This window comes from Pantherophis guttatus, chromosome 3 (assembly GCF_059756535.1).
Source record: "Pantherophis guttatus breed Tessera chromosome 3, ASM5975653v1, whole genome shotgun sequence".
Classification (NCBI taxonomy): Eukaryota; Metazoa; Chordata; class Lepidosauria; order Squamata; family Colubridae; genus Pantherophis; species Pantherophis guttatus.
This window is the reverse complement of record NC_142065.1, coordinates 114,816,015-114,839,330: the sequence shown is the minus strand read 5'-3', so window position 1 is coordinate 114,839,330 and position 23,316 is coordinate 114,816,015.

Here is a 23,316-nt window from a genome sequence, read left to right as displayed (position 1 = left end):
GCTAGTACTTGAAAATTGAAGGCGTTTTTGTTCTTTTCAGACTGTGAGGAGCATGAATATGTGTTTCTTCTGCAAATCTGAGTTCTGTGTCAAAAGTTACGTGTTCTGGCTGAAATGAGCCCTACTGCCAATTCTGAGATGCACTTTGGTCTAATTCGTCAGGGAAAACTCGTACTTGAAAATTGAAGGCGTTTTTGTGCTTTTTAGACCGTGAGGAGCATGAATATGTGTTTCTTCTGCAAATATGATCTCTCTGTAAAAAGTTACATGTTCTGGCTGAAATGAGGTCTACTGCCAATTCTGAGATGCACTTTGGTCTAACTCCCCAGGGAAAGCTCGTACTTGAAAATTGAAGGCGTTTTTGTGCTTTTCAGACTGTGACGAGCATGAATATGTGTTTCTTCTGCAAATCTGAGCTCTGTCTCAAAAGTTACGTGTTCTGGCTGAAATGAGCCCTACTGCCAATTCTGAGATGCACTTTGCTCTAACTTCTAAGGGATAGTTCGTACTTGAAAATTGAAGTCGTTTTTGTCCTTTTCAGACCGTGAGGAGCATGAATATGTGTTTCTTCTGCAAATCTGACCTCTGTGACAAAAGTTACGTTTTCTGGCTGAAATGAGCCCTACTGCCAATTCTGTGATGCACTTTGGTCTAACTCCCCAGGGAAAGCTCGTACTTGAAAATTGAAGGCGTTTTTGTGCTTTTCAGACTGTGACGAGCATGAATATGTGTTTCTTCTGCAAATCTGAGCTCTTTGTCAAAAGTTACGTGTTCTGACTGAAATGAGCCCTACTGCCAATTCTGAGATGCACTTTGATCTAACTCCACAGGGAAAGCTAGTACTTGAAAATTGAAGGCGTTTTTGTTCTTTTCAGACTGTGAGGAGCATGAATATGTGTTTCTTCTGCAAATCTGAGTTCTGTGTCAAAAGTTACGTGTTCTGGCTGAAATGAGCCCTACTGCCAATTCTGAGATGCACTTTGGTCTAATTCGTCAGGGAAAACTCGTACTTGAAAATTGAAGGCGTTTTTGTGCTTTTTAGACTGTGAGGAGCATGAATATGTGTTTCTTCTGCAAATATGATCTCTCTGTAAAAAGTTACGTGTTCTGGCTGAAATGAGCCCTACTGCCAATTCTGAGATGCACTTTGGTCTAACTCCTGAGGGAAAGCTCGTTCTTGAAACTTGAAGGTGTTTTTGTGCTTTTCAGACTGTGACGAGCATGAATATGTGTTTCTTCTGCAAATCTGAGCTCTGTCTCAAAAGTTACGTGTTCTGGCTGAAATGAGCCCTACTGCCAATTCTGAGATGCACTTTGGTCTAACTCCTCAGAGAAAGCTCGCTCTTGAACCTTGAAGGCGTTTTTGTGCTTTTCAGACCGTGAGGAGCATGAATATGTGTTTCTTCTGCAAATCTGACCTCTGTGACAAAAGTTACGTTTTCTGGCTGAAATGAGCCCTACTGCCAATTCTAAGATGCACTTTGGTCTAACTCCCCAGGGAAAGCTAGTACTTGAAAATTGAAGGCGTTTTTGTGCTTTTCAGACTGTGACGAGCATGAATATGTGTTTCTTCTGCAAATCTGAGCTCTTTGTCAAAAGTTACGTGTTCTGACTGAAATGAGCCCTACTGCCAATTCTGAGATGCACTTTGATCTAACTCCCCAGGGAAAGCTAGTACTTGAAAATTGAAGGCGTTTTTGTTCTTTTCAGACTGTGAGGAGCATGAATATGTGTTTCTTCTGCAAATCTGAGTTCTGTGTCAAAAGTTACGTGTTCTGGCTGAAATGAGCCCTACTGCCAATTCTGAGATGCACTTTGATCTAACTCCTCAGGGAAAGCTCGTACTTGAAACTTGAAGGCGTTTTTGTGCTTTTCAGACAGTGACGAGCATGAATATGTGTTTCTTCTGCAAATCTGAGCTCTGTGTCAAAAGTTACGTGTTCTGGCTGAAATGAGCCCTACTGCCAATTCTGAGATGCACTTTGGTCTAACTCCTCAGAGAAAGCTCGTTCTTGAAAATTGAAGGCGTTTTTGTTCTTTTCAGACTGTGAGGAGCATGAATATGTGTTTCTTCTGCAAATCTGAGTTCTGTGTCAAAAGTTACGTGTTCTGGCTGAAATGAGCCCTACTGCCAATTCTGAGATGCACTTTGGTCTAATTCGTCAGGGAAAACTCGTACTTGAAAATTGAAGGCGTTTTTGTGCTTTTTAGACCGTGAGGAGCATGAATATGTGTTTCTTCTGCAAATATGATCTCTCTGTAAAAAGTTACATGTTCTGGCTGAAATGAGCCCTACTGCCAATTCTGAGATGCACTTTGGTCTAACTCCCCAGGGAAAGCTCGTACTTGAAAATTGAAGGCGTTTTTGTGCTTTTCAGACTGTGACGAGCATGAATATGTGTTTCTTCTGCAAATCTGAGCTCTTTGTCAAAAGTTACGTGTTCTGACTGAAATGAGCCCTACTGCCAATTCTGAGATGCACTTTGGTCTAATTCGTCAGGGAAAGCTCGTACTTGAAACTTGAAGGCGTTTTTGTGCTTTTCAGACCGTGAGGAGCATGAATATGTGTTTCTTCTGCAAATCTGACCTCTGTGACAAAAGTTACGTTTTCTGGCTGAAATGAGCCCTACTGCCAATTCTAAGATGCACTTTGATCTAACTCCCCAGGGAAAGCTAGTACTTGAAAATTGAAGGCGTTTTTGTTCTTTTCAGACTGTGAGGAGCATGAATATGTGTTTCTTCTGCAAATCTGAGTTCTGTGTCAAAAGTTACGTGTTCTGGCTGAAATGAGCCCTACTGCCAATTCTGAGATGCACTTTGGTCTAACTCCTCAGAGAAAGCTCGTTCTTGAAACTTGAAGGCGTTTTTGTGCTTTTCAGACCGTGAGGAGCATGAATATGTGTTTCTTCTGCAAATCTGACCTCTGTGACAAAAGTTACGTTTTCTGGCTGAAATGAGCCCTACTGCCAATTCTAAGATGCACTTTGATCTAACTCCCCAGGGAAAGCTAGTACTTGAAAATTGAAGGCGTTTTTGTTCTTTTCAGACTGTGAGGAGCATGAATATGTGTTTCTTCTGCAAATCTGAGTTCTGTGTCAAAAGTTACGTGTTCTGGCTGAAATGAGCCCTACTGCCAATTCTGAGATGCACTTTGGTCTAATTCGTCAGGGAAAACTCGTACTTGAAAATTGAAGGCGTTTTTGTGCTTTTTAGACCGTGAGGAGCATGAATATGTGTTTCTTCTGCAAATATGATCTCTCTGTAAAAAGTTACATGTTCTGGCTGAAATGAGCTCTACTGCCAATTCTGAGATGCACTTTGGTCTAACTCCTGAGGGAAAGCTCGTACTTGAAACTTGAAGGCGTTTTTGTGCTTTTCAGACTGTGACGAGCATGAATATGTGTTTCTTCTGCAAATCTGAGCTCTGTCTCAAAAGTTACGTGTTCTGGCTGAAATGAGCCCTACTGCCAATTCTGAGATGCACTTTGCTCTAACTTCTAAGGGATAGTTCGTACTTGAAAATTGAAGTCGTTTTTGTCCTTTTCAGACCGTGAGGAGCATGAATATGTGTTTCTTCTGCAAATCTGACCTCTGTGACAAAAGTTACGTTTTCTGGCTGAAATGAGCCCTACTGCCAATTCTGTGATGCACTTTGGTCTAACTCCCCAGGGAAAGCTCGTACTTGAAAATTGAAGGCGTTTTTGTGCTTTTCAGACCGTGAGGAGCATGAATATGTGTTTCTTCTGCAAATCTGAGCTCTTTGTCAAAAGTTACGTGTTCTGACTGAAATGAGCCCTACTGCCAATTCTGAGGTGCACTTTGATCTAACTCCCCAGGGAAAGCTAGTACTTGAAAATTGAAGGCGTTTTTGTTCTTTTCAGACTGTGAGGAGCATGAATATGTGTTTCTTCTGCAAATCTGAGTTCTGTGTCAAAAGTTACGTGTTCTGGCTGAAATGAGCCCTACTGCCAATTCTGAGATGCACTTTGATCTAACTCCTCAGGGAAAGCTCGTACTTGAAACTTGAAGGCGTTTTTGTGCTTTTCAGACAGTGACGAGCATGAATATGTGTTTCTTCTGCAAATCTGAGCTCTGTGTCAAAAGTTACGTGTTCTGGCTGAAATGAGCCCTACTGCCAATTCTGAGATGCACTTTGGTCTAACTCCTCAGAGAAAGCTCGTTCTTGAAACTTGAAGGCGTTTTTGTCCTTTTCAGACCGTGAGGAGCATGAATATGTGTTTCTTCTGCAAATCTGACCTCTGTGACAAAAGTTACGTTTTCTGGCTGAAATGAGCCCTACTGCCAATTCTAAGATGCACTTTGATCTAACTCCCCAGGGAAAGCTAGTACTTGAAAATTGAAGGCGTTTTTGTTCTTTTCAGACTGTGAGGAGCATGAATATGTGTTTCTTCTGCAAATCTGAGTTCTGTGTCAAAAGTTACGTGTTCTGGCTGAAATGAGCCCTACTGCCAATTCTGAGATGCACTTTGGTCTAATTCGTCAGGGAAAACTCGTACTTGAAAATTGAAGGCGTTTTTGTGCTTTTTAGACCGTGAGGAGCATGAATATGTGTTTCTTCTGCAAATATGATCTCTCTGTAAAAAGTTACATGTTCTGGCTGAAATGAGCTCTACTGCCAATTCTGAGATGCACTTTGGTCTAACTCCTGAGGGAAAGCTCGTACTTGAAACTTGAAGGCGTTTTTGTGCTTTTCAGACTGTGACGAGCATGAATATGTGTTTCTTCTGCAAATCTGAGCTCTGTCTCAAAAGTTACGTGTTCTGGCTGAAATGAGCCCTACTGCCAATTCTGAGATGCACTTTGCTCTAACTTCTAAGGGATAGTTCGTACTTGAAAATTGAAGTCGTTTTTGTCCTTTTCAGACCGTGAGGAGCATGAATATGTGTTTCTTCTGCAAATCTGACCTCTGTGACAAAAGTTACGTTTTCTGGCTGAAATGAGCCCTACTGCCAATTCTGTGATGCACTTTGGTCTAACTCCCCAGGGAAAGCTCGTACTTGAAAATTGAAGGCGTTTTTGTTCTTTTCAGACTGTGAGGAGCATGAATATGTGTTTCTTCTGCAAATCTGAGTTCTGTGTCAAAAGTTACGTGTTCTGGCTGAAATGAGCCCTACTGCCAATTCTGAGATGCACTTTGGTCTAATTCGTCAGGGAAAACTCGTACTTGAAAATTGAAGGCGTTTTTGTGCTTTTTAGACCGTGAGGAGCATGAATATGTGTTTCTTCTGCAAATATGATCTCTCTGTAAAAAGTTACATGTTCTGGCTGAAATGAGCTCTACTGCCAATTCTGAGATGCACTTTGGTCTAACTCCTGAGGGAAAGCTCGTACTTGAAACTTGAAGGCGTTTTTGTGCTTTTCAGACTGTGACGAGCATGAATATGTGTTTCTTCTGCAAATCTGAGCTCTGTCTCAAAAGTTACGTGTTCTGGCTGAAATGAGCCCTACTGCCAATTCTGAGATGCACTTTGCTCTAACTTCTAAGGGATAGTTCGTACTTGAAAATTGAAGTCGTTTTTGTCCTTTTCAGACCGTGAGGAGCATGAATATGTGTTTCTTCTGCAAATCTGACCTCTGTGACAAAAGTTACGTTTTCTGGCTGAAATGAGCCCTACTGCCAATTCTGTGATGCACTTTGGTCTAACTCCCCAGGGAAAGCTCGTACTTGAAAATTGAAGGCGTTTTTGTGCTTTTCAGACCGTGAGGAGCATGAATATGTGTTTCTTCTGCAAATCTGAGCTCTTTGTCAAAAGTTACGTGTTCTGACTGAAATGAGCCCTACTGCCAATTCTGAGGTGCACTTTGATCTAACTCCCCAGGGAAAGCTAGTACTTGAAAATTGAAGGCGTTTTTGTTCTTTTCAGACTGTGAGGAGCATGAATATGTGTTTCTTCTGCAAATCTGAGTTCTGTGTCAAAAGTTACGTGTTCTGGCTGAAATGAGCCCTACTGCCAATTCTGAGATGCACTTTGATCTAACTCCTCAGGGAAAGCTCGTACTTGAAACTTGAAGGCGTTTTTGTGCTTTTCAGACAGTGACGAGCATGAATATGTGTTTCTTCTGCAAATCTGAGCTCTGTGTCAAAAGTTACGTGTTCTGGCTGAAATGAGCCCTACTGCCAATTCTGAGATGCACTTTGGTCTAACTCCTCAGAGAAAGCTCGTTCTTGAAACTTGAAGGCGTTTTTGTCCTTTTCAGACCGTGAGGAGCATGAATATGTGTTTCTTCTGCAAATCTGACCTCTGTGACAAAAGTTACGTTTTCTGGCTGAAATGAGCCCTACTGCCAATTCTAAGATGCACTTTGATCTAACTCCCCAGGGAAAGCTAGTACTTGAAAATTGAAGGCGTTTTTGTTCTTTTCAGACTGTGAGGAGCATGAATATGTGTTTCTTCTGCAAATCTGAGTTCTGTGTCAAAAGTTACGTGTTCTGGCTGAAATGAGCCCTACTGCCAATTCTGAGATGCACTTTGGTCTAATTCGTCAGGGAAAACTCGTACTTGAAAATTGAAGGCGTTTTTGTGCTTTTTAGACCGTGAGGAGCATGAATATGTGTTTCTTCTGCAAATATGATCTCTCTGTAAAAAGTTACATGTTCTGGCTGAAATGAGCTCTACTGCCAATTCTGAGATGCACTTTGGTCTAACTCCTGAGGGAAAGCTCGTACTTGAAACTTGAAGGCGTTTTTGTGCTTTTCAGACTGTGACGAGCATGAATATGTGTTTCTTCTGCAAATCTGAGCTCTGTCTCAAAAGTTACGTGTTCTGGCTGAAATGAGCCCTACTGCCAATTCTGAGATGCACTTTGCTCTAACTTCTAAGGGATAGTTCGTACTTGAAAATTGAAGTCGTTTTTGTCCTTTTCAGACCGTGAGGAGCATGAATATGTGTTTCTTCTGCAAATCTGACCTCTGTGACAAAAGTTACGTTTTCTGGCTGAAATGAGCCCTACTGCCAATTCTGTGATGCACTTTGGTCTAACTCCCCAGGGAAAGCTCGTACTTGAAAATTGAAGGCGTTTTTGTGCTTTGCAGACTGTGACGAGCATGAATATGTGTTTCTTCTGCAAATCTGAGCTCTTTGTCAAAAGTTACGTGTTCTGACTGAAATGAGCCCTACTGCCAATTCTGAGATGCACTTTGATCTAACTCCCCAGGGAAAGCTCGTACTTGAAAATTGAAGGCGTTTTTGTTCTTTTCAGACTGTGAGGAGCATGAATATGTGTTTCTTCTGCAAATCTGAGTTCTGTGTCAAAAGTTACGTGTTCTGGCTGAAATGAGCCCTACTGCCAATTCTGAGATGCACTTTGGTCTAATTCGTCAGGGAAAACTCGTACTTGAAAATTGAAGGCGTTTTTGTGCTTTTTAGACTGTGAGGAGGATGAATATGTGTTTCTTCTGCAAATATGATCTCTCTGTAAAAAGTTACGTGTTCTGGCTGAAATGAGCCCTACTGCCAATTCTGAGATGCACTTTGGTCTAACTCCTGAGGGAAAGCTCGTACTTGAAACTTGAAGGCGTTTTTGTGCTTTTCAGACCGTGAGGAGCATGAATATGTGTTTCTTCTGCAAATCTGACCTCTGTGACAAAAGTTACGTTTTCTGGCTGAAATGAGCCCTACTGCCAATTCTGTGATGCACTTTGATCTAACTCCCCAGGGAAAGCTAGTACTTGAAAATTGAAGGCGTTTTTGTTCTTTTCAGACTGTGAGGAGCATGAATATGTGTTTCTTCTGCAAATCTGAGTTCTGTGTCAAAAGTTACGTGTTCTGGCTGAAATGAGCCCTACTGCCAATTCTGAGATGCACTTTGATCTAACTCCTCAGGGAAAGCTCGTACTTGAAACTTGAAGGCGTTTTTGTGCTTTTCAGACAGTGACGAGCATGAATATGTGTTTCTTCTGCAAATCTGAGCTCTGTGTCAAAAGTTACGTGTTCTGGCTGAAATGAGCCCTACTGCCAATTCTGAGATGCACTTTGGTCTAACTCCTCAGAGAAAGCTCGTTCTTGAAACTTGAAGGCGTTTTTGTGCTTTTCAGACCGTGAGGAGCATGAATATGTGTTTCTTCTGCAAATCTGACCTCTGTGACAAAAGTTACGTTTTCTGGCTGAAATGAGCCCTACTGCCAATTCTAAGATGCACTTTGATCTAACTCCCCAGGGAAAGCTAGTACTTGAAAATTGAAGGCGTTTTTGTTCTTTTCAGACTGTGAGGAGCATGAATATGTGTTTCTTCTGCAAATCTGAGTTCTGTGTCAAAAGTTACGTGTTCTGGCTGAAATGAGCCCTACTGCCAATTCTGAGATGCACTTTGGTCTAATTCGTCAGGGAAAACTCGTACTTGAAAATTGAAGGCGTTTTTGTGCTTTTTAGACCGTGAGGAGCATGAATATGTGTTTCTTCTGCAAATATGATCTCTCTGTAAAAAGTTACATGTTCTGGCTGAAATGAGCTCTACTGCCAATTCTGAGATGCACTTTGGTCTAACTCCTGAGGGAAAGCTCGTACTTGAAACTTGAAGGCGTTTTTGTCCTTTTCAGACCGTGAGGAGCATGAATATGTGTTTCTTCTGCAAATCTGACCTCTGTGACAAAAGTTACGTTTTCTGGCTGAAATGAGCCCTACTGCCAATTCTGTGATGCACTTTGGTCTAACTCCCCAGGGAAAGCTCGTACTTGAAAATTGAAGGCGTTTTTGTGCTTTGCAGACTGTGACGAGCATGAATATGTGTTTCTTCTGCAAATCTGAGCTCTTTGTCAAAAGTTACGTGTTCTGACTGAAATGAGCCCTACTGCCAATTCTGAGATGCACTTTGATCTAACTCCCCAGGGAAAGCTAGTACTTGAAAATTGAAGGCGTTTTTGTTCTTTTCAGACTGTGAGGAGCATGAATATGTGTTTCTTCTGCAAATCTGAGTTCTGTGTCAAAAGTTACGTGTTCTGGCTGAAATGAGCCCTACTGCCAATTCTGAGATGCACTTTGATCTAACTCCTCAGGGAAAGCTCGTACTTGAAACTTGAAGGCGTTTTTGTGCTTTTCAGACAGTGACGAGCATGAATATGTGTTTCTTCTGCAAATCTGAGCTCTGTGTCAAAAGTTACGTGTTCTGGCTGAAATGAGCCCTACTGCCAATTCTGAGATGCACTTTGGTCTAACTCCTCAGAGAAAGCTCGTTCTTGAAACTTGAAGGCGTTTTTGTGCTTTTCAGACCGTGAGGAGCATGAATATGTGTTTCTTCTGCAAATCTGACCTCTGTGACAAAAGTTACGTTTTCTGGCTGAAATGAGCCCTACTGCCAATTCTAAGATGCACTTTGATCTAACTCCCCAGGGAAAGCTAGTACTTGAAAATTGAAGGCGTTTTTGTTCTTTTCAGACTGTGAGGAGCATGAATATGTGTTTCTTCTGCAAATCTGAGTTCTGTGTCAAAAGTTACGTGTTCTGGCTGAAATGAGCCCTACTGCCAATTCTGAGATGCACTTTGGTCTAATTCGTCAGGGAAAACTCGTACTTGAAAATTGAAGGCGTTTTTGTGCTTTTTAGACCGTGAGGAGCATGAATATGTGTTTCTTCTGCAAATATGATCTCTCTGTAAAAAGTTACATGTTCTGGCTGAAATGAGCTCTACTGCCAATTCTGAGATGCACTTTGGTCTAACTCCTGAGGGAAAGCTCGTACTTGAAACTTGAAGGCGTTTTTGTGCTTTTCAGACTGTGACGAGCATGAATATGTGTTTCTTCTGCAAATCTGAGCTCTGTCTCAAAAGTTACGTGTTCTGGCTGAAATGAGCCCTACTGCCAATTCTGAGATGCACTTTGCTCTAACTTCTAAGGGATAGTTCGTACTTGAAAATTGAAGTCGTTTTTGTCCTTTTCAGACCGTGAGGAGCATGAATATGTGTTTCTTCTGCAAATCTGACCTCTGTGACAAAAGTTACGTTTTCTGGCTGAAATGAGCCCTACTGCCAATTCTGTGATGCACTTTGGTCTAACTACCCAGGGAAAGCTCGTACTTGAAAATTGAAGGCGTTTTTGTGCTTTTCAGACTGTGACGAGCATGAATATGTGTTTCTTCTGCAAATCTGAGCTCTTTGTCAAAAGTTACGTGTTCTGACTGAAATGAGCCCTACTGCCAATTCTGAGATGCACTTTGATCTAACTCCCCAGGGAAAGCTAGTACTTGAAAATTGAAGGCGTTTTTGTTCTTTTCAGACTGTGAGGAGCATGAATATGTGTTTCTTCTGCAAATCTGAGTTCTGTGTCAAAAGTTACGTGTTCTGGCTGAAATGAGCCCTACTGCCAATTCTGAGATGCACTTTGGTCTAATTCGTCAGGGAAAACTCGTACTTGAAAATTGAAGGCGTTTTTGTGCTTTTTAGACTGTGAGGAGCATGAATATGTGTTTCTTCTGCAAATATGATCTCTCTGTAAAAAGTTACGTGTTCTGGCTGAAATGAGCCCTACTGCCAATTCTGAGATGCACTTTGGTCTAACTCCTGAGGGAAAGCTCGTTCTTGAAACTTGAAGGTGTTTTTGTGCTTTTCAGACTGTGACGAGCATGAATATGTGTTTCTTCTGCAAATCTGAGCTCTGTCTCAAAAGTTACGTGTTCTGGCTGAAATGAGCCCTACTGCCAATTCTGAGATGCACTTTGGTCTAACTCCTCAGAGAAAGCTCGCTCTTGAACCTTGAAGGCGTTTTTGTGCTTTTCAGACCGTGAGGAGCATGAATATGTGTTTCTTCTGCAAATCTGACCTCTGTGACAAAAGTTACGTTTTCTGGCTGAAATGAGCCCTACTGCCAATTCTAAGATGCACTTTGATCTAACTCCCCAGGGAAAGCTAGTACTTGAAAATTGAAGGCGTTTTTGTTCTTTTCAGACTGTGAGGAGCATGAATATGTGTTTCTTCTGCAAATCTGACCTCTGTGACAAAAGTTACGTTTTCTGGCTGAAATGAGCCCTACTGCCAATTCTGTGATGCACTTTGGTCTAACTACCCAGGGAAAGCTCGTACTTGAAAATTGAAGGCGTTTTTGTGCTTTTCAGACTGTGACGAGCATGAATATGTGTTTCTTCTGCAAATCTGAGCTCTTTGTCAAAAGTTACGTGTTCTGACTGAAATGAGCCCTACTGCCAATTCTGAGATGCACTTTGATCTAACTCCCCAGGGAAAGCTAGTACTTGAAAATTGAAGGCGTTTTTGTTCTTTTCAGACTGTGAGGAGCATGAATATGTGTTTCTTCTGCAAATCTGAGTTCTGTGTCAAAAGTTACGTGTTCTGGCTGAAATGAGCCCTACTGCCAATTCTGAGATGCACTTTGGTCTAATTCGTCAGGGAAAACTCGTACTTGAAAATTGAAGGCGTTTTTGTGCTTTTTAGACTGTGAGGAGCATGAATATGTGTTTCTTCTGCAAATATGATCTCTCTGTAAAAAGTTACGTGTTCTGGCTGAAATGAGCCCTACTGCCAATTCTGAGATGCACTTTGGTCTAACTCCTGAGGGAAAGCTCGTTCTTGAAACTTGAAGGTGTTTTTGTGCTTTTCAGACTGTGACGAGCATGAATATGTGTTTCTTCTGCAAATCTGAGCTCTGTCTCAAAAGTTACGTGTTCTGGCTGAAATGAGCCCTACTGCCAATTCTGAGATGCACTTTGGTCTAACTCCTCAGAGAAAGCTCGCTCTTGAACCTTGAAGGCGTTTTTGTGCTTTTCAGACCGTGAGGAGCATGAATATGTGTTTCTTCTGCAAATCTGACCTCTGTGACAAAAGTTACGTTTTCTGGCTGAAATGAGCCCTACTGCCAATTCTAAGATGCACTTTGATCTAACTCCCCAGGGAAAGCTAGTACTTGAAAATTGAAGGCGTTTTTGTTCTTTTCAGACTGTGAGGAGCATGAATATGTGTTTCTTCTGCAAATCTGAGTTCTGTGTCAAAAGTTACGTGTTCTGGCTGAAATGAGCCCTACTGCCAATTCTGAGATGCACTTTGGTCTAATTCGTCAGGGAAAACTCGTACTTGAAAATTGAAGGCGTTTTTGTGCTTTTTAGACCGTGAGGAGCATGAATATGTGTTTCTTCTGCAAATATGATCTCTCTGTAAAAAGTTACATGTTCTGGCTGAAATGAGCTCTACTGTCAATTCTGAGATGCACTTTGGTCTAACTCCTGAGGGAAAGCTCGTACTTGAAACTTGAAGGCGTTTTTGTGCTTTTCAGACTGTGACGAGCATGAATATGTGTTTCTTCTGCAAATCTGAGCTCTGTCTCAAAAGTTACGTGTTCTGGCTGAAATGAGCCCTACTGCCAATTCTGAGATGCACTTTGCTCTAACTTCTAAGGGATAGTTCGTACTTGAAAATTGAAGTCGTTTTTGTCCTTTTCAGACCGTGAGGAGCATGAATATGTGTTTCTTCTGCAAATCTGACCTCTGTGACAAAAGTTACGTTTTCTGGCTGAAATGAGCCCTACTGCCAATTCTGTGATGCACTTTGGTCTAACTCCCCAGGGAAAGCTAGTACTTGAAAATTGAAGGCGTTTTTGTTCTTTTCAGACTGTGAGGAGCATGAATATGTGTTTCTTCTGCAAATCTGAGTTCTGTGTCAAAAGTTACGTGTTCTGGCTGAAATGAGCCCTACTGCCAATTCTGAGATGCACTTTGGTCTAATTCGTCAGGGAAAACTCGTACTTGAAAATTGAAGGCGTTTTTGTGCTTTTTAGACCGTGAGGAGCATGAATATGTGTTTCTTCTGCAAATATGATCTCTCTGTAAAAAGTTACATGTTCTGGCTGAAATGAGCTCTACTGCCAATTCTGAGATGTACTTTGGTCTAACTCCTGAGGGAAAGCTCGTACTTGAAACTTGAAGGCGTTTTTGTGCTTTTCAGACTGTGACGAGCATGAATATGTGTTTCTTCTGCAAATCTGAGCTCTGTCTCAAAAGTTAGGTGTTCTGGCTGAAATGAGCCCTACTGCCAATTCTGAGATGCACTTTGCTCTAACTTCTAAGGGATAGTTCGTACTTGAAAATTGAAGTCGTTTTTGTCCTTTTCAGACTGTGAGGAGCATGAATATGTGTTTCTTCTGCAAATCTGACCTCTGTGACAAAAGTTACGTTTTCTGGCTGAAATGAGCCCTACTGCCAATTCTGTGATGCACTTTGGTCTAACTCCCCAGGGAAAGCTCGTACTTGAAAATTGAAGGCGTTTTTGTGCTTTTCAGACTGTGACGAGCATGAATATGTGTTTCTTCTGCAAATCTGACCTCTGTGACAAAAGTTACGTTTTCTGGCTGAAATGAGCCCTACTGCCAATTCTGTGATGCACTTTGGTCTAACTCCCCAGGGAAAGCTCGTACTTGAAACTTGAAGGTGTTTTTGTGCTTTTCAGACTGTGACGAGCATGAATATGTGTTTCTTCTGCAAATCTGAGCTCTGTCTCAAAAGTTACGTTTTCTGGCTGAAATGAGCCCTACTGCCAATTTTGTGATGCACTTTGGTCTAACTCCCCAGGGAAAGCTAGTACTTGAAAATTGAAGGCGTTTTTGTTCTTTTCAGACTGTGAGGAGCATGAATATGTGTTTCTTCTGCAAATCTGAGTTCTGTGTCAAAAGTTACGTGTTCTGGCTGAAATGAGCCCTACTGCCAATTCTGAGATGCACTTTGGTCTAATTCGTCAGGGAAAACTCGTACTTGAAAATTGAAGGCGTTTTTGTACTTTTTAGACCGTGAGGAGCATGAATATGTGTTTCTTCTGCAAATATGATCTCTCTGTAAAAAGTTACATGTTCTGGCTGAAATGAGCTCTACTGCCAATTCTGAGATGCACTTTGATCTAACTCCCCAGGGAAAGCTAGTACTTGAAAATTGAAGGCGTTTTTGTTCTTTTCAGACTGTGAGGAGCATGAATATGTGTTTCTTCTGCAAATATGATCTCTCTGTAAAAAGTTACGTGTTCTGGCTGAAATGAGCCCTACTGCCAATTCTGAGATGCACTTTGGTCTAACTCCTGAGGGAAAGCTCGTTCTTGAAACTTGAAGGTGTTTTTGTGCTTTTCAGACTGTGACGAGCATGAATATGTGTTTCTTCTGCAAATCTGAGCTCTGTCTCAAAAGTTACGTGTTCTGGCTGAAATGAGCCCTACTGCCAATTCTGAGATGCACTTTGCTCTAACTTCTAAGGGATAGTTCGTACTTGAAAATTGAAGGCGTTTTTGTTCTTTTCAGACTGTGAGGAGCATGAATATGTGTTTCTTCTGCAAATCTGAGTTCTGTGTCAAAAGTTACGTTCTCTGGATGAATTGAGCCCTACTGCCAATTCTAAGATGCACTTTGATCTAACTCCCCAGGGAAAGCTAGTACTTGAAAATTGAAGGCGTTTTTGTGCTTTTCAGACTGTGAAGAGCATGAATATGTGTTTCTTCTGCAAATCTGAGCTCTGTGTCAAAAGTTACGTGTTCTGGCTGAAATGAGCCCTACTGCCAATTCTGAGATGCACTTTGCTCTAACTTCTAAGGAAAAGTTCGTACTTGAAAATTGAAGTCGTTTTTGTGCTTTTCAGACCGTGAGGAGCATGAATATGTGTTTCTTCTGCAAATATGATCTCTCTGTAAAAAGTTACGTGTTCTGGCTGAAATGAGCCCTACTGCCAATTCTGAGATGCACTTTGGTCTAACTCCTGAGGGAAAGCTCGTACTTGAAACTTGAAGGCGTTTTTGTGCTTTTCAGACCGTGAGGAGCATGAATATGTGTTTCTTCTGCAAATCTGAGTTCTGTGTCAAAAGTTACGTGTTCTGGCTGAAATGAGCCCTACTGCCAATTCTGAGATGCACTTTGGTCTAATTCGTCACGGAAAACTCGTACTTGAAAATTGAAGCCGTTTTTGTTCTTTTTAGACTGTGAGGAGCATGAATATGTGTTTCTTCTGCAAATATGATCTCTCTGTAAAAAGTTACATGTTCTGGCTGAAATGAGCTCTACTGCCAATTCTGAGATGCACTTTGGTCTAACTCCTGAGGGAAAGCTCGTACTTGAAACTTGAAGGCGTTTTTGTGCTTTTCAGACTGTGACGAGCATGAATATGTGTTTCTTCTGCAAATCTGAGCTCTGTCTCAAAAGTTACGTTTTCTGGCTGAAATGAGCCCTACTGCCAATTCTGTGATGCACTTTGGTCTAACTCCCCAGGGAAAGCTCGTACTTGAAAATTGAAGGCGTTTGTGTGCTTTTCAGACTGTGACGAGCATGAATATGTGTTTCTTCTGCAAATCTGATCTCTTTGTCAAAAGTTACGTTTTCTGGCTGAAATGAGCCCTACTGCCAATTCTGAGATGCACTTTGATGTAACTCCCCAGGGAAAGCTAGTACTTGAAAATTGAAGGCGTTTTTGTTCTTTTCAAACTGTGAGGAGCATGAATATGTGTTTCTTCTGCAAATCTGAGTTCTGTGTCAAAAGTTACGTGTTCTGGCTGAAATGAGCCCTACTGCCAATTCTGAGATGCACTTTGGTCTAACTCCTCAGAGAAAGCTCGTACTTGAAACTTGAAGGTGTTTTTGTTCTTTTCAGACTGTGACGAGCATGAATATGTGTTTCTTCTGCAAATCTGAGCTCTGTCTCAAAAGTTACGTGTTCTGGCTGAAATGAGCCCTACTGCCAATTCTGAGATGCACTTTGCTCTAACTTCTAAGGGAAAGTTCGTACTTGAAAATTGAAGTCGTTTTTGTGCTTTTCAGACCGTGACGAGCATGAATATGTGTTTCTTCTGCAAATCTGACCTCTGTGACAAAAGTTACGTTTTCTGGCTGAAATGAGCCCTACTGCCAATTCTGTGATGCACTTTTGTCTAACTCCTCAGGGAAATCTCGTGCTTGAAAGTTGAAGGCGGTTTTGTGCTTTTTAGACTGTGAGGAGCATGAATATGTGTTTCTTCTGCAAATATGATCTCTCTGTAAAAAGTTACGTGTTCTGGATGAATTGAGCCCTACTGCCAATTCTGTGATGCACTTTGGTCTAACTCCTCAGAGAAAGCTCGTTCTTGAAACTTGAAGGGGTTTTTGTGCTTTTCAGACCGTGAGGAGCATGAATAAGTGTTTCTTCTGCAAATCTGAGCTCTTTGTCAAAAGTTACGTTCTCTGAATGAATTGAGCCCTACTGCCAATTCTAAGATGCACTTTGATCTAACTCCTCAGGGAAAGCTCGTACTTGAAAATTGAAGGCGTTTTTGTGCTTTTCAGACAGTGACGAGCATGAATATGTGTTTCTTCTGCAAATCTGAGCTCTGTGTCAAAAGTTACGTGTTCTGGCTGAAATGAGCCCTACTGCCAATTCTGAGATGCACTTTGGTCTAACTCCCCAGGGAAAGCTAGTACTTGAAAATTGAAGGCGTTTTTGTGCTTTTCAGACTGTGAAGAGCATGAATATGTGTTTCTTCTGCAAATCTGAGCTCTGTGTCAAAAGTTACGTGTTCTGGCTGAAATGAGCCCTACTGCCAATTCTGAGATGCACTTTGCTCTAACTTCTAAGGAAAAGTTCGTACTTGAAAATTGAAGTCGTTTTTGTGCTTTTCAGACCGTGAGGAGCATGAATATGTGTTTCTTCTGCAAATATGATCTCTCTGTAAAAAGTTACGTGTTCTGGCTGAAATGAGCCCTACTGCCAATTCTGAGATGCACTTTGGTCTAACTCCTGAGGGAAAGCTCGTACTTGAAACTTGAAGGCGTTTTTGTGCTTTTCAGACCGTGAGGAGCATGAATATGTGTTTCTTCTGCAAATCAGTTCTGTGTCAAAAGTTACGTGTTCTGGCTGAAATGAGCCCTACTGCCAATTCTGAGATGCACTTTGGTCTAATTCGTCACGGAAAACTCGTACTTGAAAATTGAAGCCGTTTTTGTTCTTTTTAGACTGTGAGGAGCATGAATATGTGTTTCTTCTGCAAATATGATCTCTCTGTAAAAAGTTACATGTTCTGGCTGAAATGAGCTCTACTGCCAATTCTGAGATGCACTTTGGTCTAACTCCTGAGGGAAAGCTCGTACTTGAAACTTGAAGGCGTTTTTGTGCTTTTCAGACTGTGACGAGCATGAATATGTGTTTCTTCTGCAAATCTGAGCTCTGTCTCAAAAGTTACGTTTTCTGGCTGAAATGAGCCCTACTGCCAATTCTGTGATGCACTTTGGTCTAACTCCCCAGGGAAAGCTCGTACTTGAAAATTGAAGGCGTTTGTGTGCTTTTCAGACTGTGACGAGCATGAATATGTGTTTCTTCTGCAAATCTGATCTCTTTGTCAAAAGTTACGTTTTCTGGCTGAAATGAGCCCTACTGCCAATTCTGAGATGCACTTTGATGTAACTCCCCAGGGAAAGCTAGTACTTGAAAATTGAAGGCGTTTTTGTTCTTTTCAGACTGTGAGGAGCATGAATATGTGTTTCTTCTGCAAATCTGAGTTCTGTGTCAAAAGTTACGTGTTCTGGCTGAAATGAGCCCTACTGCCAATTCTGAGATGCACTTTGGTCTAACTCCTCAGAGAAAGCTCGTACTTGAAACTTGAAGGTGTTTTTGTTCTTTTCAGACTGTGACGAGCATGAATATGTGTTTCTTCTGCAAATCTGAGCTCTGTCTCAAAAGTTACGTGTTCTGGCTGAAATGAGCCCTACTGCCAATTCTGAGATGCACTTTGCTCTAACTTCTAAGGGAAAGTTCGTACTTGAAAATTGAAGTCGTTTTTGTGCTTTTCAGACCGTGACGAGCATGAATATGTGTTTCTTCTGCAAATCTGACCTCTGTGACAAAAGTTACGTTTTCTGGCTGAAATGAGCCCTACTGCCAATTCTGTGATGCACTTTTGTCTAACTCCTCAGGGAAATCTCGTGCTTGAAAGTTGAAGGCGGTTTTGTGCTTTTTAGACCGTGAGGAGCATGAATATGTGTTTCTTCTGCAAATATGATCTCTCTGTAAAAAGTTACGTGTTCTGGATGAATTGAGCCCTACTGCCAATTCTGTGATGCACTTTGGTCTAACTCCTCAGAGAAAGCTCGTTCTTGAAACTTGAAGGGGTTTTTGTGCTTTTCAGACCGTGAGGAGCATGAATAAGTGTTTCTTCTGCAAATCTGAGCTCTTTGTCAAAAGTTACGTTCTCTGAATGAATTGAGCCCTACTGCCAATTCTAAGATGCACTTTGATCTAACTCCTCAGGGAAAGCTCGTACTTGAAAATTGAAGGCGTTTTTGTGCTTTTCAGACAGTGACGAGCATGAATATGTGTTTCTTCTGCAAATCTGAGCTCTGTGTCAAAAGTTACGTGTTCTGGCTGAAATGAGCCCTACTGCCAATTCTGAGATGCACTTTGGTCTAACTCCTCAGAGAAAGCTCGTTCTTGAAACTTGAAGGCGTTTTTGTGCTTTTCAGACCGTGAGGAGCATGAATAAGTGTTTCTTCTGCAAATCTGAGTTCTGTGTCAAAAGTTACGTTCTCTGGATGAATTGAGCCCTACTGCCAATTCTAAGATGCACTTTGATCTAACTCCCCAGGGAAAGCTAGTACTTGAAAATTGAAGGCGTTTTTGTTCTTTTCAGACTGTGAGGAGCATGAATATGTGTTTCTTCTGCAAATCTGAGTTCTGTGTCAAAAGTTACGTTCTCTGGATGAATTGAGCCCTACTGCCAATTCTAAGATGCACTTTGATCTAACTCCCCAGGGAAAGCTAGTACTTGAAAATTGAAGGCGTTTTTGTTCTTTTCAGACTGTGAGGAGCATGAATATGTGTTTCTTCTGCAAATCTGAGTTCTGTGTCAAAAGTTACGTGTTCTGGCTGAAATGAGCCCTACTGCCAATTCTGAGATGCACTTTGGTCTAATTCTTCAGGGAAAACTCGTACTTGAAAATTGTAGGCGTTTTTGTGCTTTTTAGACTGTGAGGAGGATGAATATGTGTTTCTTCTGCAAATATGATCTCTCTGTAAAAAGTTACGTGTTCTGGCTGAAATGAGCCCTACTGCAAATTCTGAGATGCACTTTGGTCTAACTCCTGAGGGAAAGCTCGTACTTGAAACTTGAAGGCGTTTTTGTGCTTTTCAGACCGTGAGGAGCATGAATATGTGTTTCTTCTGCAAATCTGAGTTCTGTGTCAAAAGTTACGTGTTCTGGCTGAAATGAGCCCTACTGCCAATTCTGAGATGCACTTTGGTCTAATTCGTCAGGGAAAACTCGTACTTGAAAATTGAAGCCGTTTTTGTGCTTTTTAGACTGTGAGGAGCATGAATATGTGTTTCTTCTGCAAATATGATCTCTCTGTAAAAAGTTACATGTTCTGGCTGAAATGAGCTCTACTGCCAATTCTGAGATGCACTTTGGTCTAACTCCTGAGGGAAAGCGCGTACTTGAAAGTTGAAGGCGTTTTTGTGCTTTTCAGACTGTGACGAGCATGAATATGTGTTTCTTCTGCAAATCTGAGCTCTGTCTCAAAAGTTACGTGTTCTGGCTGAAATGAGCCCTACTGCCAATTCTGAGATGCACTTTGCTCTAACTTCTAAGGGATAGTTCGTATTTGAAAATTGAAGTCGTTTTTGTCCTTTTCAGACCGTGAGGAGCATGAATATGTGTTTCTTCTGCAAATCTGACCTCTGTGACAAAAGTTACGTTTTCTGGCTGAAATGAGCCCTACTGCCAATTCTGTGATGCACTTTGGTCTAACTCCTGAGGGAAAGCTCGTACTTGAAAGTTGAAGGCGTTTTTGTGCTTTTCAGACCGTGAGGAGCATGAATAAGTGTTTCTTCTGCAAATCTGAGTTCTGTGTCAAAAGTTACGTTCTCTGGATGAATTGAGCCCGACTGCCAATTCTAAGATGCACTTTGATCTAACTCCCCAGGGAAAGCTAGTACTTGAAAATTGAAGGCGTTTTTGTTCTTTTCAGACTGTGAGGAGCATGAATATGTGTTTCTTCTGCAAATATGATCTCTCTGTAAAAAGTTACGTGTTCTGGCTGAAATGAGCCCTACTGCCAATTCTGAGATGCACTTTGGTCTAACTCCTGAGGGAAAGCTCGTACTTGAAACTTGAAGGCGTTTTTGTGCTTTTCAGACCGTGAGGAGCATGAATATGTGTTTCTTCTGCAAATCTGAGTTCTGTGTCAAAAGTTACGTGTTCTGGCTGAAATGAGCCCTACTGCCAATTCTGAGATGCACTTTGGTCTAATTCGTCACGGAAAACTCGTACTTGAAAATTGAAGCCGTTTTTGTTCTTTTTAGACTGTGAGGAGCATGAATATGTGTTTCTTCTGCAAATATGATCTCTCTGTAAAAAGTTACATGTTCTGGCTGAAATGAGCTCTACTGCCAATTCTGAGATGCACTTTGGTCTAACTCCTGAGGGAAAGCTCGTACTTGAAACTTGAAGGCGTTTTTGTGCTTTTCAGACTGTGACGAGCATGAATATGTGTTTCTTCTGCAAATCTGAGCTCTGTCTCAAAAGTTACGTTTTCTGGCTGAAATGAGCCCTACTGCCAATTCTGTGATGCACTTTGGTCTAACTCCCCAGGGAAAGCTCGTACTTGAAAATTGAAGGCGTTTGTGTGCTTTTCAGACTGTGACGAGCATGAATATGTGTTTCTTCTGCAAATCTGATCTCTTTGTCAAAAGTTACGTTTTCTGGCTGAAATGAGCCCTACTGCCAATTCTGAGATGCACTTTGATGTAACTCCCCAGGGAAAGCTAGTACTTGAAAATTGAAGGCGTTTTTGTGCTTTTCAGACTGTGACGAGCATGAATATGTGTTTCTTCTGCAAATCTGAGCTCTGTCTCAAAAGTTACGTGTTCTGGCTGAAATGAGCCCTACTGCCAATTCTGAGATGCACTTTGCTCTAACTTCTAAGGGATAGTTCGTATTTGAAAATTGAAGTCGTTTTTGTCCTTTTCAGACCGTGAGGAGCATGAATATGTGTTTCTTCTGCAAATCTGACCTCTGTGACAAAAGTTACGTTTTCTGGCTGAAATGAGCCCTACTGCCAATTCTGTGATGCACTTTGGTCTAACTCCTGAGGGAAAGCTCGTACTTGAAAGTTGAAGGCGTTTTTGTGCTTTTCAGACCGTGAGGAGCATGAATAAGTGTTTCTTCTGCAAATCTGAGTTCTGTGTCAAAAGTTACGTTCTCTGGATGAATTGAGCCCTACTGCCAATTCTAAGATGCACTTTGATCTAACTCCCCAGGGAAAGCTAGTACTTGAAAATTGAAGGCGTTTTTGTTCTTTTCAGACTGTGAGGAGCATGAATATGTGTTTCTTCTGCAAATATGATCTCTCTGTAAAAAGTTACGTGTTCTGGCTGAAATGAGCCCTACTGCCAATTCTGAGATGCACTTTGGTCTAACTCCTGAGGGAAAGCTCGTACTTGAAACTTGAAGGCGTTTTTGTGCTTTTCAGACCGTGAGGAGCATGAATATGTGTTTCTTCTGCAAATCTGAGTTCTGTGTCAAAAGTTACGTGTTCTGGCTGAAATGAGCCCTACTGCCAATTCTGAGATGCACTTTGGTCTAATTCGTCACGGAAAACTCGTACTTGAAAATTGAAGCCGTTTTTGTTCTTTTTAGACTGTGAGGAGCATGAATATGTGTTTCTTCTGCAAATATGATCTCTCTGTAAAAAGTTACATGTTCTGGCTGAAATGAGCTCTACTGCCAATTCTGAGATGCACTTTGGTCTAACTCCTGAGGGAAAGCTCGTACTTGAAACTTGAAGGCGTTTTTGTGCTTTTCAGACTGTGACGAGCATGAATATGTGTTTCTTCTGCAAATCTGAGCTCTGTCTCAAAAGTTACGTTTTCTGGCTGAAATGAGCCCTACTGCCAATTCTGTGATGCACTTTGGTCTAACTCCCCAGGGAAAGCTCGTACTTGAAAATTGAAGGCGTTTGTGTGCTTTTCAGACTGTGACGAGCATGAATATGTGTTTCTTCTGCAAATCTGATCTCTTTGTCAAAAGTTACGTTTTCTGGCTGAAATGAGCCCTACTGCCAATTCTGAGATGCACTTTGATGTAACTCCCCAGGGAAAGCTAGTACTTGAAAATTGAAGGCGTTTTTGTGCTTTTCAGACTGTGACGAGCATGAATATGTGTTTCTTCTGCAAATCTGAGCTCTGTCTCAAAAGTTACGTGTTCTGGCTGAAATGAGCCCTACTGCCAATTCTGAGATGCACTTTGCTCTAACTTCTAAGGGATAGTTCGTATTTGAAAATTGAAGTCGTTTTTGTCCTTTTCAGACCGTGAGGAGCATGAATATGTGTTTCTTCTGCAAATCTGACCTCTGTGACAAAAGTTACGTTTTCTGGCTGAAATGAGCCCTACTGCCAATTCTGTGATGCACTTTGGTCTAACTCCTGAGGGAAATCTCGTACTTGAAAGTTGAAGGCGTTTTTGTGCTTTTCAGACCGTGAGGAGCATGAATAAGTGTTTCTTCTGCAAATCTGAGTTCTGTGTCAAAAGTTACGTTCTCTGGATGAATTGAGCCCTACTGCCAATTCTAAGATGCACTTTGATCTAACTCCCCAGGGAAAGCTAGTACTTGAAAATTGAAGGCGTTTTTGTTCTTTTCAGACTGTGAGGAGCATGAATATGTGTTTCTTCTGCAAATATGATCTCTCTGTAAAAAGTTACGTGTTCTGGCTGAAATGAGCCCTACTGCCAATTCTGAGATGCACTTTGGTCTAACTCCTGAGGGAAAGCTCGTACTTGAAACTTGAAGGCGTTTTTGTGCTTTTCAGACCGTGAGGAGCATGAATATGTGTTTCTTCTGCAAATCTGAGTTCTGTGTCAAAAGTTACGTGTTCTGGCTGAAATGAGCCCTACTGCCAATTCTGTGATGCACTTTGGTCTAACTCCCCAGGGAAAGCTCGTACTTGAAAATTGAAGGCGTTTGTGTGCTTTTCAGACTGTGACGAGCATGAATATGTGTTTCTTCTGCAAATCTGATCTCTTTGTCAAAAGTTACGTTTTCTGGCTGAAATGAGCCCTACTGCCAATTCTGAGATGCACTTTGATGTAACTCCCCAGGGAAAGCTAGTACTTGAAAATTGAAGGCGTTTTTGTTCTTTTCAGACTGTGAGGAGCATGAATATGTGTTTCTTCTGCAAATCTGAGTTCTGTGTCAAAAGTTACGTGTTCTGGCTGAAATGAGCCCTACTGCCAATTCTGAGATGCACTTTGCTCTAACTTCTAAGGGATAGTTCGTACTTGAAAATTGAAGGCGTTTTTGTTCTTTTCAGACTTTGAGGAGCATGAATATGTGTTTCTTCTGCAAATCTGAGTTCTGTGTCAAAAGTTACGTGTT